The 17,596-nt window shown below is 44.3% G+C and overlaps 1 protein-coding gene and 1 non-coding gene across 2 annotated transcripts in view; one reads left to right on the forward strand and one right to left on the reverse strand.

The window, feature by feature from the left end:
* Window positions 1–17,596, reverse strand: part of CACNA1I (calcium voltage-gated channel subunit alpha1 I) — a 646,661-nt gene that overhangs the window by 536,133 nt on the left and 92,932 nt on the right. The window lies entirely within an intron of this gene.
* TRNAA-AGC (transfer RNA alanine (anticodon AGC)) lies at window positions 1,132–1,204 on the forward strand. Its single transcript has one exon. It is a non-coding gene; the product is annotated as a tRNA-Ala (tRNA).

Below are 17,596 nucleotides of genomic sequence, written 5' to 3' on the forward strand. Positions count from 1 at the left end.
CATCACTACAGTGAAAATACCAACTCTGTCATGCTAGACACACAGAAGCAGCATCGGCAGACAAGAGAACAGGGAGTGCAGTAAGCAGAAGATTAGACTACAGCCATACTCCATTTACACCACAAAAATGTAAAGGAGCCCCGCGGTCCCAGCCGCCACCCACCACCCCTTCACCGCTGCAGCAAGAGCTGGAGACCTTGGCCCGTGAGCCGAATCTCATTGTAGTGGAAAGTGTGAATACCGGGCTTATCACAAGAGTGTGCTCCATTGAACCCATCTCTATTTCCCCTACCGTCGTGAGGTATTACACCCCGTCCCTATTAATACCTTCTCCTGTGTCCACCCAGTCTCCTCTTTTCCTTACCCCAACCATTGCTTGTGTTTTTTGCAGTTTGATATAGCGCGACTCGAAGGTATTGGAGCGCTTTACATGAGCATCAGTTACCTTACACAAGGACACATTTATTCTTGGTAGGCACGGAAGATTGAGTGATTTGCCCAGAATCCCAGCATATTGAGCTAACGCCAAGACTCGAACCCAGCATCTAGTGGGGTAGCGCTGGCCGTTACGCCACACCCTCGCCCCATTGCTAACTTACACATGCCTCATCTGGGAACAGAAGTTAATACTTCTCCTAGCATTCATTCGACAACGTACGGTGGTGATAAAGACCAGGGAAACTAAGTTAAAGTGCAAACTTCTCTTCACTGACGAGGCTGAAGCCATGAAACGTGGTCTGCTTAAGGCGCATCCGCTGTAGGCGCTTTCTTTCGAGCAGCAGGACGCTGATTAAGGTTTTGATGAGTTGAATTGAACTTGTTAGTTTGTGAGATACAATTAGATCCATTGTTACATTATAACAAGCTATCGAGGGGCAGAATGCTTCTTTGTCATATAACAGGGGTCAGAATTCATGCCGATCAGTTTTTAACATTTTATTTTTATACTGGAATAAATGTCAGCATAGTTTTCTGTTGGGCTACTGAGGTAAGAAAACATGTTTGCTGATGAGCTGGTTATCTTGATGGGCAGACCGAAAGGATTAAATAAAACACCAACTCCATTACATATGGAATGAATGCCTGTGTTGAACATGAGTAGAGGGGGCTCAGTGTCTAGTGAATTTAGGAGGGGAATTAGCTCAGATGGTAGAGCGCTCGCTTAGCATGCGAGAGGTAGCGGGATCGATGCCCGCATTCTCCAAAATATATTTTAGAACTTTTAAACTCAAATTGTAGATTATTTAAATTCTCGTACGTGTCCAGTGGGGTGAGTGGTACAAGAGCTAAAAAATCTGAGCTAATGCTCGTCAACGGGAGCCGGCTGCAGCATACTTTGATGCCACGTGCTAAGGCAGAAGCCATGTTTTTGTGAGTGTGCTGCCCTCAAGATCTGTGGTATACATTTTTATGCCCTTGTTCTGGAATGGGGACATACATATTTTGACCCCCATCTCCTTTTTAAAACATTAACCCAAAATCCGTGATAGAAATTATGTGAATATGGAAAAAAGACTATACTATTTTTTCCACAGATTTGTTAAAAATGATTGTCAGCAAAACATGGGTTACAATTGGGCAATATGCAGCGGGCTGTTTGTAGGTTTGCCACCTGAAGGGTACTTTACCCCTCCAGTTCTAGTCCAAGTCAGCAAAACAGTATAAACAAGCATTTGCAATGCAATAGGTCTCTCATTTACGCAAGTTTAAACTATTGGCATTGTAAATGACAATGCCTTTTGTCTATATTTTAAAAACGAAAACAAAAATAAAAGGAATTTTCATTTGCAATACCAATAGCTCAAACTTACGTAAATGCGAGACCTATTGCATTGCAAATGCTTGTTTAATTTTGAGTCTTTTCTTTTTTGGGTTCATACAGCACAACTAACTCTATATTAAGTTATTCTCCTCCAGGGTGTACATATTCAATCCTTTACTCGTGCCTTTGTGCATTAAGATAATAGATCCAGGGGTCTCTCTGCTCTCTCTTTCGCAGTAAGTACGTATTCTAATGCTTTAGGCTCCGCTGGTTGGCTTTCTAGTACATATGTAGATGCTCCTTAAGCTGCTGTTCCCCAGGCAGTACATAACTTTGTGTAGGGTTGATTCAGCGATGTGCTTTATAAACACTAAAAGATTACAGAAGTGGAGTACCACCTATAGGTAAGTGATCAAGTATGGTGTTAGATCTCCTCTAAGAGCCCTATGAAGACAAGACTAAGGGTTCAGAATCTTTAAACCTGGAGAAGATTGATGAAAATGGAGCTGGATCCAGGTTAGACACTCTAGACAGACAAGTGTAAAGGATCAGAACTCGGACAGAGAACCTTCGTCTCCTCATGCATCCCTTGACAGACACTCTTTCATACTTGGCCCATCGGATACTAACTCAATTGACTTACCAGATGTCACCCCGCAGACTTCAGATGGAATCATATAGCACTGGAGAAATGTTTTCCCAGATAGCTGAGCAGGAACTATCTCGGGACACCTGTAATGACTCTGGTACAGGATGGCCAGAAGATGGCAGATAAGTGGAGAGGCTGGGTAGGGGGGAGGGGAGGAGGGGGAGACGGGGCAAGAAATATGTTCAAGGCAGATGATGTACTAGAAAGGATGCAACCCTAGATCAACTGTTTAATGGAAAGGGGAAAAAAGGGAAAAGCATTTATGAAGTAAGTGGGTGATCAGGTCACAATTGGTGAGGGGAGGAAAGCAGCATCCTCTCGTTCAGCCACGGCCCCGGGGTTGGTACACTGAACTAGTAATGTTAGGTTTGGGTAGTGCTACACTGTTGCAGAATCAGCTCTTTTGGAATTCAATGGTTGAAATATTGTTCCTTTCTTGTACATACAGGTTACTTAGGTGTTACCATGATAGCCCACAGGCACCCCCTAGTGTCACTGAACGTTCAATAACTGGACAGGTAGGCCATTATTCCCAAAGATTATGCAAACACACCATTAGACCGTGCAGTCACAACGTATTATTACATGGAACTTAAGAGGTTTATGTACGCCATCCCGAAAATATGCAGTTTATTAATATCTCAAGAGACATAACGTGTAGATAGCGTTACTGCAGGAATCTCACTTGAATCACCTGGAAGCCACTAGATTGCAGACGGGTCATTGCTACTAACTAATCAGCGTTTGCGAGAGGGGGGATGGTGTGGGTGCGCCCAGGGGTGTCCCTTCTGATAGAAGATACAGAAGTAGATACAGAGGGAAGGCACATATTTGTAAAGGGAAAACTGGACGGGAGGAGTCTTAATCGGGAACATATATGCCCCTAACACGGAGCAGGGGCCCTTGTGGAATAAGTTAAGCACAATACTCTCTAGGTGGTGTCACATGCCATGGTTGCTGAGGGAGACGTCAATGGTGTACTTGATGTAGCACTCAATCGCTCCTTTCCGCCCCTGAGGGGTACTTCAGCAGCTAATAGGGCATCTTATTGAGGAACTGGGTGAATAGTTGGGGCATAGTAGATATATGGAGGCACAGTAACGCCGCCACGCAGGTGTATTCGTTCTATTTGGCTCCACACGCCCTTCATGTGCACCTTGATAGATTTCTATGCACAACAAATATGCAGCCATTTGTGAAACAGGTGAAGTACATGGGCAGGACCCATTCTGACCATAACCCTTATTATGTTGATCTAGCCTGGGACACATCGGGACCCACCCCTGTGTCTTGGAGGCTGAAACCCGCTCTATTGGAGGATTTGCCCTTTCAGAATTCCCTCCGCACTTCCTTTGAAAGCTACATCACATTGAACACTGGCACAGTGGGATCGGTACTAGGAGTGGGGCGCCTTTAAGGCAACACTCAGGGGTGACTGTATGGGATTGGGGGGTGGCATGCGGAAACATGGAGAGAAAGAATTCGGAGACCTGGAGAAAACACTGTTGTCTTTAGAGACGGAAGCAGTCTTGGACCCTGCCTGCACGCCAGACTTATTAGAGGTGAGGGAACAACACACCACACTATTAGAACGACTGCGCAGTATTAATTCCGCTGCAAACTCTGTCAGGACAGATGCGAAGGTGGAAAAGTCAGGAGCCATGCTTGCATGGCTGATAAAGCAGGATCAATTGTGCTGTCCTATCACTGCACATAACTCCTCGAAGGGGGAAATGCACTGCACCCAACATAAGATACACAATAATTTAGTCTCTCATTTCTCCTTGCTTTATCAATCCACCACAGTGGCAACGGAGGAGGATATGGCCAGTTTCCTGGATGAGCTCCCCTTCCCACGGCTCACCCCTGATCAGCGCGCTGACCTCAACACGCTGGCACTACAGGAGTCCAAGCTGCCGACCTCCAAGTGTGAGGCCACCTTTATTACTCTTCTGAAACCAAACAGAGACTCCCCTACACTAGGTTCATAACGCCCACTGGTGCTGTTAAATGTAGATTAAAAAGTATTGGCTAACATAGCAGCACGACTGGCAGAGATGCTGCCTCAGCTGATCCATGAGGACCAGAATGGTTTTGTCCCATATCGGTCTACCTCCCTAAATTTACGACGTTTGTTCAGTATAAAATATGCTCCACTTGCGTGGCCTAGATCTGGTTGTATGGTGCTGGATCTGGAAAAAGCTCTTGACATGGTGGAATGGCCATACATTTTTAATGTGCTGCCTTGATATGGACTGGGGCCACATTTTGTCTTTCGGATAACACTGCTGTATCAGGGGCTGGTGGTGAGAGTGAGAACGGGCCAGTTGCTATCAGGTCCCATACCAGTACGCAGAGGTACCCGACAAGGATACCCTTTCTCCCCTCTGCTATTTGCTCTGGCTGTAGAACCATTGGCCTTAGCTATTCTGGAATTCACGGAACATGGGGGCATCTGACTGGCTAACTTGACTCATGCAATATCTTTATACGCTGAAGATCTCCTGTTATATATAAGAGATCTGGGTAAGATTTCGGAAATCATACCTAACTTGCTTGTCCAGTTTACTCACCTCTCGGGGTTGCAAGTCAATTGAGACAAATCCTATCTATTTCCGTTCGAACCTACTATGCCTGACCCAAGGTTTGCTACTGGTGACACAGTCGTAGGGTGGCAGCCCTCGGTGTTTCAATATCTGGGTATCCAGATATATCATAGCGACCAAGATCTTCTGGACGGCAATCATACCAGAGCAGTCACAGCTTTGTCTGCACAGGTGACCTTCTGGAAAACGCTTGCAATCTCAGTGGCCGGTAGGGGCTCCTTGGTTAAGATGGTGGTGCTTCCTCGCCTGTTATATTATTTCACAAATCTGCCGTTATACGTGCAACCCTCCTTTTTTAAACCATTAAAGCGTATGATTTGAGGACTTATATGGAATACCTCCCTACAGGGCAGGAAGAGCTGTCGGTTCCGAACCTGGAACATTATGACCTCGCTTCCCAACTGCAGTGGGTGACCCGTTCGGTAGAGGGTAGGCAATTATTGGACACCGGGGGTCCTTATGACAATACCCACAGTCCTCTCTATTTTTCATCCCTGTCACAGGCACAATAAACTCCTTCCGCTGCTACCATAGGTAGCTTATAGATGTTACCGCAGGGCATTAGTCCTTACTAGATTTGTGAAACCGTATGCGCCAGTGCTACCCTTAGTGAGGCTGCCCAAGGGTACAGGGTACCCCACCCCTACTGACTTGGCAGATTGGCATGTGGCGGGAAAACACACACTGGGTGATTTATATAATGACGATAGTCTGATACCATTCAATACACTGGCACAAGAGGAGGGCATACACCCAGGACACTTTCTTCTACACACTTCCTGGACCAGGGTACTAGGCGGCCAGTGGAGTAACATTTCACAAAAAACCACAAACAAACATGATAATTCAATACATTCACATAATGGGGAATGGTAGTCACCTGATTCGATGGTTTGCTGATGCCCTGCAGCAACATACTGCAATAGGCCTGACCCCACTGCGGGAGAAATGGGAACAGGACATTGATCGTTCATTCATAGAGGTAGAATAGAACAGGGTATTAGAGTCCTACACAAGTCCAGCGGAATGCGAGCTTTCAAATGATACAATATTATATAGTGCACCATGCATATCTCAACCCGGAAAAAATCAACAGATATTTCCATAGACTAGACTATCACTGTCCTTGGTGCACTCTCTTGAATGCAGACATTGTACATATGCTCTAGTCCTTCCATAAGCCTCATCAATTCTGGGATAAGGTGATTGAGCATCTGGAGGGTTGTACTGATAGGCAACTTCTGCGCTCTTGGGAATCCTGTTTACTGGGGCTGTTTCCTTGGGGTAAATCACATAGGGCCACAAGCAGGTTTATTGAAATAGGCTATGCGGTGGCTAAAAGACTCATCATGAGGTGCTGGAAAGAAGGAGAGCCTCCTGCGTTCTTAGAATGGGCCCCCTCTATGCTGAACTGGGGTACTGCTGAAGGTGTGTCCCTCAGGAGGGAGGACACTCAGGGATTGCCGAAGTTTCCGCTGTCGGAAAGTTGAGGAACAATCCTCATGACACTGCGGCTCAAGGTACATCTTGAATCTGTTGACTCACCCGCACAGCAAGATGGGTAGGGGGTGGGTCATGGTTAGGGTTGGGTGCTAGACGAAGTCGGGATGGGAAGGCTATTGAAAAACTAATGTCAAATCATTGGACTGTGATAAGGCCCTGACCAGGAAGAAATACTGTACGTGATACTTTATATATGTGCACTGTATACATTTTGGGGAATGCCTTTGATTACGGATGTAACCTGTAAAAGTTTAAGTTGTTGGTTAAATACATATATTGATCTAAGAATTGCACTTGAGGAAAATCAATAACAGAATGGTAAATGGTGTAAAGAACAGAGGACATTGTAGAGTTAATGCAATGGGGGAAGACGAATGTGATTGTCTATTCCCACTTGATATGCTAATAATTTTTTTCTGTTTTGGATGTCCTAATCTACGGACCGCGTTGCTTACTTTGATTACAGTTGATAGTAACGTTGTTAAACTGTCAATGTACTTTGTAACAAATACAATGTTGTATTACATATGGTTATTATGGATAATACAAATGTCAATAAAAAGATCAAACAAAAAAATATCAAGGACGGGTAAAGGATCAGAAGATATACTCCTCAGAGCTGACCGACCAAAGACAGTGCGGCATCAACTCTGTAAAACCTAGGAAGAAAAGACTAAATGATCAAAATATTTACGCCCTGGAGGAGACCAGAGATGGGACTGGATCTACTCTATTAACTCTACAAGAAAGTTTTGGAATAAGTACACTTTTGAGTAACTAAAACTAGAGCTGTGTCTAATTTATTAATCCTACAGGACAAAGACAATAGATGAGCAGTATATGTAGACAGAGCAGAGAAGAAGAGGGGCCAAAGATGGAGCCGGGTGTGCTCTTTTAACCCAAGAAAGAGAAGACTAAACAGTTTGAATTGTATACCCGGGGGAAGAGCAGCCAAAAACGAAGATGGGTCTGATGTATAACCCATACCAGAAGAAGAGGAAAGGTTTGGCTATGCACACCCTAGAGAAAGTGATCAAAATACAGTTGGGTTCACTCTGTAAACCTGGCTGGACATGTCTCTATCCAGTGTTCCCGCTCGCAGGGATTATGAATAAGAAGCTATATCATTTCTAGTCTCTCAACTTCTGGGGGTACTTGTTTAATTCCCCTGACCATTGTAGGGCCCAAGGAGCAGATACCCAACCGTCTCATGTTGCTCTTCACTTAGGGATATGTATTTTATCTTTTTAAGGAGCAGATATGTCATGTTTGCATTAGCTTTCTTCCTCAGGCTGTGTTTTGATCCTCCTCACCCTTAGAAGATTTAAAGATCAGACGGTCAGTGTGGTTTCCTGATAGACATGATGGAACCATCGTTAGCATTAAGGAGCAGACATTAAAATGTCTTGGTACATTTGCTCTGCTGTGCAAGTCAGATGATACTCCATATCTTATCTTTCTCCTCCTGGGTTGACATGTTTGAGCCCTCCCACAAGGTTTTTATTATTGTGCATACTACCTACATACAAAATAATCTTTTAGTTCATTTACACCATCCTACTGAGTTAATAACTTTTACAATTAATATAGGTAACCTTATTACATTTTGTTAATATAAAGAAATATCACAGGTTCATCCTGAATACATTTGATTTAAATTAAACTCATTAGTGGACCCCAAGTTCTTTAAAAAGTTCTCTGCCTTGTGGGTATTTTAGCTGCTGTACAGCTCGTTCAAGCTAAATAAAATTCCACCTATAATTCCACCATGTATTAATATGCAGAGGAATATGACTAATCCAATCATGTGTAAAACGCTACCTAGCAATTGTAATTATGGGTCGAATACATGATGCCAAAAATCTAGTGTATGTCTTAGTCAAAATCCAGCGAAATATTTCTAGGATGAATTATATCATCATATTCAACTAATTCACTATTATTCAACCCAACATTCTGAATACCCATCTTAAAGAAGCAATTACATGCATGTACTTAAAAAATATATCTGGATATATTAAAAGCCATTTGTAGGTCCTCAACTGATCTAGAGACTCCAGCCAGCTAAAAAAAAAGCTGTAGATATTTGTAACCTCCAGTGGGCCCAGTAATCACAAATGTAATAATTAACACTGTCTGAAGAAAATGAGCGACCCAGAGGAGTATACCGAAGCACGGGTAATATATTAAACATTTGATACCATTTCCTCCAGAACTGTTTCACTGCTTTGATTACCTTGAACCGTGCCCTCTTGAAGTAATTCGGATCAAAACATTTAATTAAATATCCATTTAGATCATTGCCCAAGCTCTTTTGTTACCTTAAGAAGAAACAATCAGAGAGAATTTCAGTGATTAAGCAGGACATTCCTTGTGCCATAATGGCTCAGTAATAAAACTCTTGAGTTCAGGAGAGCCCAACCACTCTTTTGTATTGGTAATGTAAAAAAATGTTATAGTGCCTAGCTCTTTGATACTCCTAAATGGCTGATAGAGTCTAACCTATGACAAAAAGAGTTAGGAATCAATAGAGGAATGGACTGAAACAAGTACAAGAATTTAGGTAATATATTAATTTTAACAACTTTATATCACCCAAACAATGAAATGGGCTAAACAATGCCAGTTTTTCAACATGGTGATATATTTATGGAGCAACTCTTCAGATTTCAGAACAATTAAGATTACATTTACGAGCTATGTCACTGCAAAAACGAATACCCAGATATTCGGCTTCCTTAATGATGAGGTCATCAAGTGGATCTATCTTATAATTGACTATGATTGTTTTTGCAGTTTTTATATAATGCAAACTTGACCTGAAGGTATTGGAGCCCTTTAGATGAGCTGTTGTTACATGACACAAGGTTACATGCATGTATTTTAGGCAGGGTATGCTGACAGTCTCCCAGAACTGCAGCGTCCCGTCGGATGGGGACCTCAGGACACTGCTTTATTCTGGCCCTTGGAGATGGGGTCTCTTGAGCGGGTAAGCAGATTGGGGAGGTGTTGGACTTGGCCCTTTTGGCAGGTTAACCCCAAAACTGTTTGCGTTCTCCTAGCCTTTTTCTGTAACCTGGTGTTGGTGATTTTAGGCCTCTGCGTACTTTAGCACTGTGGCCCAGTGTAAAGAGCGTGCGCTCTCTGTGTATGTGTGGTGAGATGGGCCTGCCCTCCCATGGGAATGCATGGGGGATATGTGTGTTCCTGGTAGTTCCTGGTATGAGAGGAGTGCTGGGGCGAGTTTAGTATGTGCAAACTAGTGAGAATAAATGCTGCGCAATGGTGTGCGCAGATGTATGGTTACTGGGGGAGAAGTGCCACTTTTAGAAGTTGGCATTTCTGTGTACTGTGTGTCTGCCTGCCTTGCATGTCTGGCTTGGATTGACAGGTGCTGGATGATGTGGTTGACTCCAGGAGCCAGGATGGGTCTGCCCGGTGTTGAATAGGGATGTCTACATGTAGATGGGAGGGAGGAGTTGCACCTGGGACCTGAATAGGACTGTGCCATCCCTCCACAATGCTGGCTCCGCCCCCTGTGGTGTGTCTGAGTACCTAGCCCCCACCTGACAATAGGGAGATGAGCTGAGCACAACCAAGTGCTCCAAAGCTCCCACAAACCAGTTGCGTCTGTTTTTCCCCAGCCCTGTGCTGTGTCACAAAGGGAAATGTGTGTAAAAGAAGGGGCTGTGACCCCATTTAATTGTTCAGTTCTGCTCTTGGATCCTGACAGGGTGGGCTTGCTGCTGTTGGGGCCCAGGAGGGACCGCCATGGGGGCTGCCTCCTTGCTGGAGGGCCCTGTCTGCTGGCCCCTACATTGCCCCCTGATGCCTCCAGGACCTTTTTGGACCTTTTTCTCTTCCTTTGCCTTTGCTCAGACTGGATGCCGCCTTTTTGTGCCCTGGGAGCGCTGAGATTTGGCTCCAAGAGGAACCCTGGAGCTTGGCAGCACTGAGGGAATCCCCAGCATAGGGATTCCCCCGATATTGCTGAGATTAGCGGGTGCCCACCCCGCGATTGCGGCAGTTCAATTTTATTGTGTTCTAATCGTGGGTGCCCACCCCGCTTATATTGCTTACCTTTATTTAAAGCGGGTGCCCACCCAGCTTCTACATTTATTTTATTTTCGAGGGAGTCTACCCCGCATTGTGCCCGAAATTACGGCCGCTGCCCAGCCGCAGCCGCCTGGAAGTCAGGCAAGTCGGCCTGTGGCGTAGGGGGGGCCGCGGCAGAACCGGAAGCTGTGCGGCGTCGGTGCGGGGCTCCCGTGAGCCGATGGGAGCCCCGGGGTGAACAGCGCGAGGGAGAACGGGAGCCCACCCCGCCTCCCGGAGCCCCTGGTCCCTGGAGGGGGCCCGGGTGAACAGAAGTGCCGACGTCAGCGAGGCTCTCAAGAGAGAGAGCCCCGCCCGCTGCCCGGGTGAAGTGCAAAGCGGCGCCGAGGCAGCCGATACAAGTGCGGTGCTCCCTTGAGTGAGGGAAGCCCTACAGGTGCAGGAAGGCTGGCGCGACTCGAAGCAGAGCTTTCATGAGGAGAGAGAGCCCCGCGTGGAAGGAGCCGCTCCAGAGCCCCTGGAGACACAGTCCTGCCCGTCGTCCAGGAGAGGAGACCGATGCCAGCGAAAAGCCCAGGTGAGTGGGGCTCGCAGTAAATGGTGCCTAGCAGAGGCACCTGGTCAGATCGGCCCCGTTTGTGCAGCGGGCCGCTCCAACGTGGCGATAGTTGCTTAAAGGGCCCCCGTGGGGGTCCCGAGGTCCAGTGGGCCCATGCCCTCCAGTTCCTTTGGAGGAAGCCAGAGATAGGCACCCGATGCCAATTTGGTGAGCGGGCTCGCTGTTGCGGGCCGCTCCGACAGCGGGTCATCTTTTGTTTTCAGAGCCCGGGTGGCTCTAGCGACGGGCATAGTTATTTCAGAGCCCTAAGTGGCTCCAACACATGGGCAAGCTTATTTTTAGAGCCTAGGTGGCTCCAACGATTAGCCCCAGTATCTCAGAGCCAGATGGCTCCAACAAAAGGGGCATAATGTTTTTTAAGGGCCACTTAGAGCCCATGCCTCATTTGATTATTTACAGCTGTGCAGCCATTAGTGCCAGCTGCACCATTTAGGCACGCAGTTCTTTGGGGGCATGTTTGGAATTAGGAGTGATATGCACTCCTTTGGCCCCCACTTTCCCAGCTGCCCAGCAAGTAGTGGACAGCTGCCACGTTTAGGTTTGCCCAGTGGCGCACCCTTGATTTTCGCTGCATACGCAGCAGCCCTGACTCTATGGACATAGGGCATTTGAGCCCCTTTCTGAGATGGCCAGATGGCCAGGGGGACTGTTAGGAAATAGGGCGCCAGGCCCTAATGTGATTTATGTGCTAAATGTGATTTGGGTGCTAGGAAATGTACTTCATGTAGTATGTTTTACGCACCCTGTGTTATACCTCTAAATGTGGTCTTTTGTGATTATGAGTCTGTTTTACATATCATGGTTTATGCTGGTGAGTTGGGGCAGAATGTAATTTGTACCTGATGTGATACTGTGCATAATGTAGTTTATGTTACAGGCTCATGCTAGGTACAGTGATTACCAGTGGTTACTGGTTGTACGTTTATGATCTGTTTTACTTTTACTAAGTTCGATTTGTGATGGTTCTGACAGCGGTCCATGTGGCCCTGTCATGTGTATATAATCCCTTGTGAACATTGCCCGTGCCAGTTTGCACAGTGTGTTTTAATGTGTTTACTATTCTAATGTGTTATGAGAATACAAAGGCTATATTTTCATATAACCTTGTGTGGAGTTCCTTTTGTAGTGTGCCTGGGATGTTGTTGCTGTGTGCGTGCGCAAATGCTCTACACATGGCCTCTGGGATAAGCCTGAGTGCTCATGCCAAGCTTCCAAGGGGGTGAGCAGGGATTATCTTTGGCGTGTAACTCCCAAGCGCTGACTAGAGTGGTAGTTTCTGCCTGGCTTTGGCGCAAGCCATAGCCAACCAGAAATCCCATTTCTAACAAGAGGGAACTCCGATGCCCCCTCTCCTAAGTTTAAGGATCAGCCCCAGGGGATTGGGCCCCTGGGGCTTTTCTAAAGCTTAGCATGCACCCCCTCCATTAATACTGAAGACCGGCACTGGTGGCTGGGGTTCCTGAGGCCTCACTAAGGGCCCGATGTAGGTAATCCTCAATTACTGACTCTAAAATACCGAATTTTACCGATTCGGTATTCTAGATCCAGTAAATGAGATGTAGCTAAAAATTCGGTATTATTTACCAAATCGGTAGGATTCGGTAATTACCGAATCGGTATTTACTGATTCGGTAATTGCCATTGATTCCTAGGGGCCTTGAGGCCCATAGGAATCAATGTCAATTACCGAATCGGTAAATACCGATTCGGTAAAAATACCGATTTGTCAAGGGGAACAGGGTGTCACTTTGACACCCTGTTGCACCCCTGATTTTGGCTTGTGTGCCATGTGACACACATACATGCCCTTAGGGCATTATGTTTGCCACATGGCACAGGTGTACATGCACAGATGTGCATGTACACAGGTATTCGTTATTTACCACCAAATAGTATTTGGTGGTAAATAACGAATCGGTAATGGCCTGTGGCACTGTTTAAAGTGCCACCTACATCTGGATTTACCGATTCGGTAACTTTACAGATTCGGTATTTTACCGAATCGGTAAATTTACCGAATCTGTAAAATTAAGGCCACCTACATGTCAAATACCGGTCGGTAACGGCCGAAATCGGCCGTTACCGACCGGTATTTGGCGACCTACATCTGGCCCTAAGACTTGGGGAAGGAGGCTAAGCCCCCCTCCCCTAATTATAATTAAGGCTCCTGGTTTTCCATTTAAACGTATTTTTGCATATAAATCCAGTCAAATTTTTTCCTTTGTCTGTATTTATGAATAGAAACGGAACAATGCCAATAAATATGTTTAACTTTGCTGCTGTCTGTGAGGAGAAGACGAGCCAGTCCAAGTGCAGGCGAGGAAAGAGCTAATCGGATTTCAGCTGAGCCCATAACAAAGGTGGAAGTTACGGGGCCATCAGGCCTCCTTTTGTTTGAGTATCCTGGCGGAGAGCTGTGAGGGGGGTGGAGGGTAGGTGGGGGGAGACACACACCTAAAAGCAATTGAGGGAAAACAAATGCAGCTTATAACTTCAAAGGTACTAAAGAGGGGCATGCTTTTGACTTTGTTCAGTCCCTGAATCCAAGAGATATGGATGCACCTTAGGAATGTTAGATGTGTTGGTTTGTCCCAGTATTTACACAAATAACAATTTGAATACCACTATTTTGTTTTAGTTCTTTTATAACCCTACTCATCCCAGTGCAGGGTGTCGGAGCACTTTAATTCACATATTGTACATTGACAATAAATCATATGTATTTAAATCAATGTGTAGGATGTGTTACATGAGACACTGAGGGTTATAAGGCCCTTCGTAGCTCACTGTGCTATATTAGAAGGATTGCAATTTATTAACTGCAAGTAACAAAAGCATATCTTTGATTAAGAGCAGTAACCTATTTACACATCTGCATAAATCTATCTCAACCTATAAAAACGAAGCGCGCATTGCTTAGTTAAATATATGTGAAAAAATAATAGCCAGTCACTGAAAAATAATAGCTGCAGCATCTTTTTCTACTGGTGACAAAATAAAATGTGGATAAATACAGATAAAATGACACGAAAAATAAATATAGATAAATTCAGATGGAAATGTTTAAAAAATAAAAATCATAATACCGGGAGCCCTAATTATAATATGGGCATGGGGGGTCGGGTGTACGGGGACTCTTGGAAGCTTGGGGTGTCACATGCCCACCTTCCCATAATAAGAGGCCCGAGGCATTGGGTGTAGGGCCAGACTGCAGTACAATTGTTTTAAAAAAATTATGTTTGTGGCCTGGAGGGTGTCTCTTTGGGACTCCCCAAACCAGGCCTAGCAGGCAGGATATCACTACCCTGCCTCCTGTTTGTTGTTTCTTCCTATTTTCTGGACAGGGGATTGAATCCCCCACACCTAAATCCTAAAATGACTGCCATCACATCTTTGTTTATGTGATGGCATCCACTCAGATCTTATTTTTAGACCTGTCAACTACTGAATGGACAGTGGCATAGCTAGGCCTTTTACCGCGGTCCCAGCCTTTGCCGCACACAGTGGCCATGAGAGCGGGGGTGCTGCTGATCAAATCCTCCGATTCCCCCACCCCCCCTTGCTACACCAATGTGAATGGATATACACATACAGCACGCTTTCTGGACCAAAATCCAGTTTACTGTCAAATTTGGAGTAATTTCGTTCAGCCATTTTTGCAGGATCGCTGTTCAATTTTCCTATGGCAAATCGCACGGGGAAAAAACATTTTGGGACTCTCCCTTTTTCACAGTCCCCCCTTTATGGATCACCATGAAACTTTACAGGAAGGAGCTGAGGAAGATGCAACCTTATTTTGGAAAGTTTAGTGAAGATTAATCAAATCGGCGCCAAAGTTAAAAGCAAATCAAAATATTTATTTCCTTTGGGGATCTTTCCAAACAATCACAACCCAGTGGCAAGTGCCACTGAGATATATACATATGTATGTATGTTTTTGTGTGTGTATATTATATATCCAAATGGGAAATAGTGTCTAAGGAACGCCCTTCAAAGCGGGTCGGGTTTCAGACGGACACCACCGCTTCAGCAATTGCACAAAATGCTAACCGGAATCAACGAGGACTGTGTAAAGAAACCAAGTGGTAAACAGAGACAAGGGTACTTTTCCCGACCACAGCAATTAAAGTCTGAGCGTAACCATATGGTTAGTTCAAATGGGCCCTTGCAATCGTAAACATTGATGTTATGATCGATAAACATATCGTGTAAGGTTGGCAGAACGTAGGCAACCATAAAACGGAATAACTAAGAAGGATGATGTGGTAATTCCTGCATAATTGTTTTTTTTAAAGACCTTCAGTAAAAGGATGCCAACAATTGTATAAACCTTGTCGTTCATAAAAATCTAATGATTTATAATTTATTGCACTACTTAACTATGAATGAAAGACATTGGCGCTTTTGTATCCACGCCAAATAATAGTCTACCTTTTATGTTGTTTATGTACGCGTCGCTTAGGATGCCACGGTCGGTTAAGAGACGGAAACTCGATGTATGGCCATGTGACCAAGACCCGAGAGGTCGAAACACGTTATCTTGTGCCCGAATAAATTAGATCAATTTGCACCCACAACTGGTGAGGCTTTTTCCTTTAGCACGATTCCGGTAAGAATTTTGTGCAATATATATATATATATATATATATATATATATATATATATATATATATATATATATCGCACAAAATGTATTGTATATGTTCTTGTTTAAAACTGCTTCAGTGCTGATGATGTTAGTGCAGTGGGTGGACAGTGTTTATGCGCACTGCTAAGTGTGTTTTCTATGTCTATACCTACCTCAAGTGGGAAGGGCTATATATATTGTATAAATTATGGCGCCAAACAGATTGAAAAAGGCTTCTTAAAAGCCGAAACGCGTATCTCTTATCTCAGGGATTGAGGGTGGACTTGAGAAAATAAAATGTTGCCACATCTTGATTACCTCGTGTCCGTGCCTTCGTCCATGGATGTGTCTATGGGAGCTGGATTGTTTGTATATATATATATATATATATATATATATATATATATTCAAAACAGAGTTCCCTAAAGGAAAGAAGGCCACACACGGCAGGTTAACTCCATTAATCTGGGACAGCATCCGCCAACATCCTGGCGCTCCTGACACGAAAGCACGAAATAAGAATATATATATATATATATATATATATATATATATATATATATATATATATATATATATATATATATATATATATATTTGAAACAAAAGCCTTCCGGAGCGCCGCAGTTTGCCACAGCTTCCCCCAGGAACACAGATGCACGGACCAAAGATTTTGCGGTGATTTAGATTTTTATTCGCTTGCCTGGCTTCATATATATATATATTCTTATTTCGTGCTCAAGTCTCTCTGTCTCATATATACATCATCAATATATATTTATATATTGATATATATATATATAAACATATAATATATCTGTATATATACATATACAGATAAATATATATATATCTCAATATATAAATATATATATTGATGATGTATATATGAGAGAGAGAGATTTGAGCACGAAATAAGAAAATAGCAAAGGAAAATAAACCAAGTGCTATTCCTTCCTTACAGTTTTGAAAAAATATGTGGTAAAAACATATTAGTGTCCTCCTATATATCACTTCTAGCAACGAGAGGATAGACAGAGAAAGTGGCAGAGAGGACATGAAATGGAAGGAGGGGTAAGGAACATTGAGTCAGGAAGGAGAAGAAGAGACCTGGGATAGCAGAGAAAGATATGTGGGGGTGAGCTGGCAAAAGAAGGGGAGAAAGCAATATTAGGCAGGAGGAAAAGGAAGGAGCGGGGAACAGAGAGACCAGAAATGAGAAAAGAGAGAGAGGCAAAGTGGTGGAGGGGAGGAAAGAGAAATTCACCTTGAGAGAGAAAGTGAGGGAGAGGAATGGAGATGAAGAAACAAGAAGAAGGAAAAACTGTTATTGTGACTCGCTGCTCAGTGTACCGTGTTCTCTGGTGGAACGAAGCCTTGTTTAAATGAGAGTGTATGATTAAGCAAGAGAAGGAAGAAGAGAAGAAGAAAGAGAGGAAAAAGGGAGGAGAAAGGGACATCAGAGGAAAGGGAAAGAGATGAAGCCACAGAGAGAAATAGAGAGTGGAAAGAAAGTCAGAGGAATACAAAAAGAGTAGTTGAGAGAAACAGGAAAGAAAGAGGCTTGAGGATATCATTTGGGGTGGCTGGAGCAAAGAGTAAGGGAAGCTTCCATAAACATGAGCCGTAAGAGTATAAACATTGTAATTAGAACATTATTTTAAGCAAGTGATCGATTAATTTTGGCAAAGAGAGCTTGATTTGGCATGTCACACAAGAGAGAGGGGGAGTGACATGCCAAATCAATCACACAAGAGAGAGGGGGAGGGAGAAC

This window comes from Lissotriton helveticus, chromosome 1_1, assembly GCF_964261635.1.
Source record: "Lissotriton helveticus chromosome 1_1, aLisHel1.1, whole genome shotgun sequence".
NCBI classification, from domain to species: domain Eukaryota; kingdom Metazoa; phylum Chordata; class Amphibia; order Caudata; family Salamandridae; genus Lissotriton; species Lissotriton helveticus.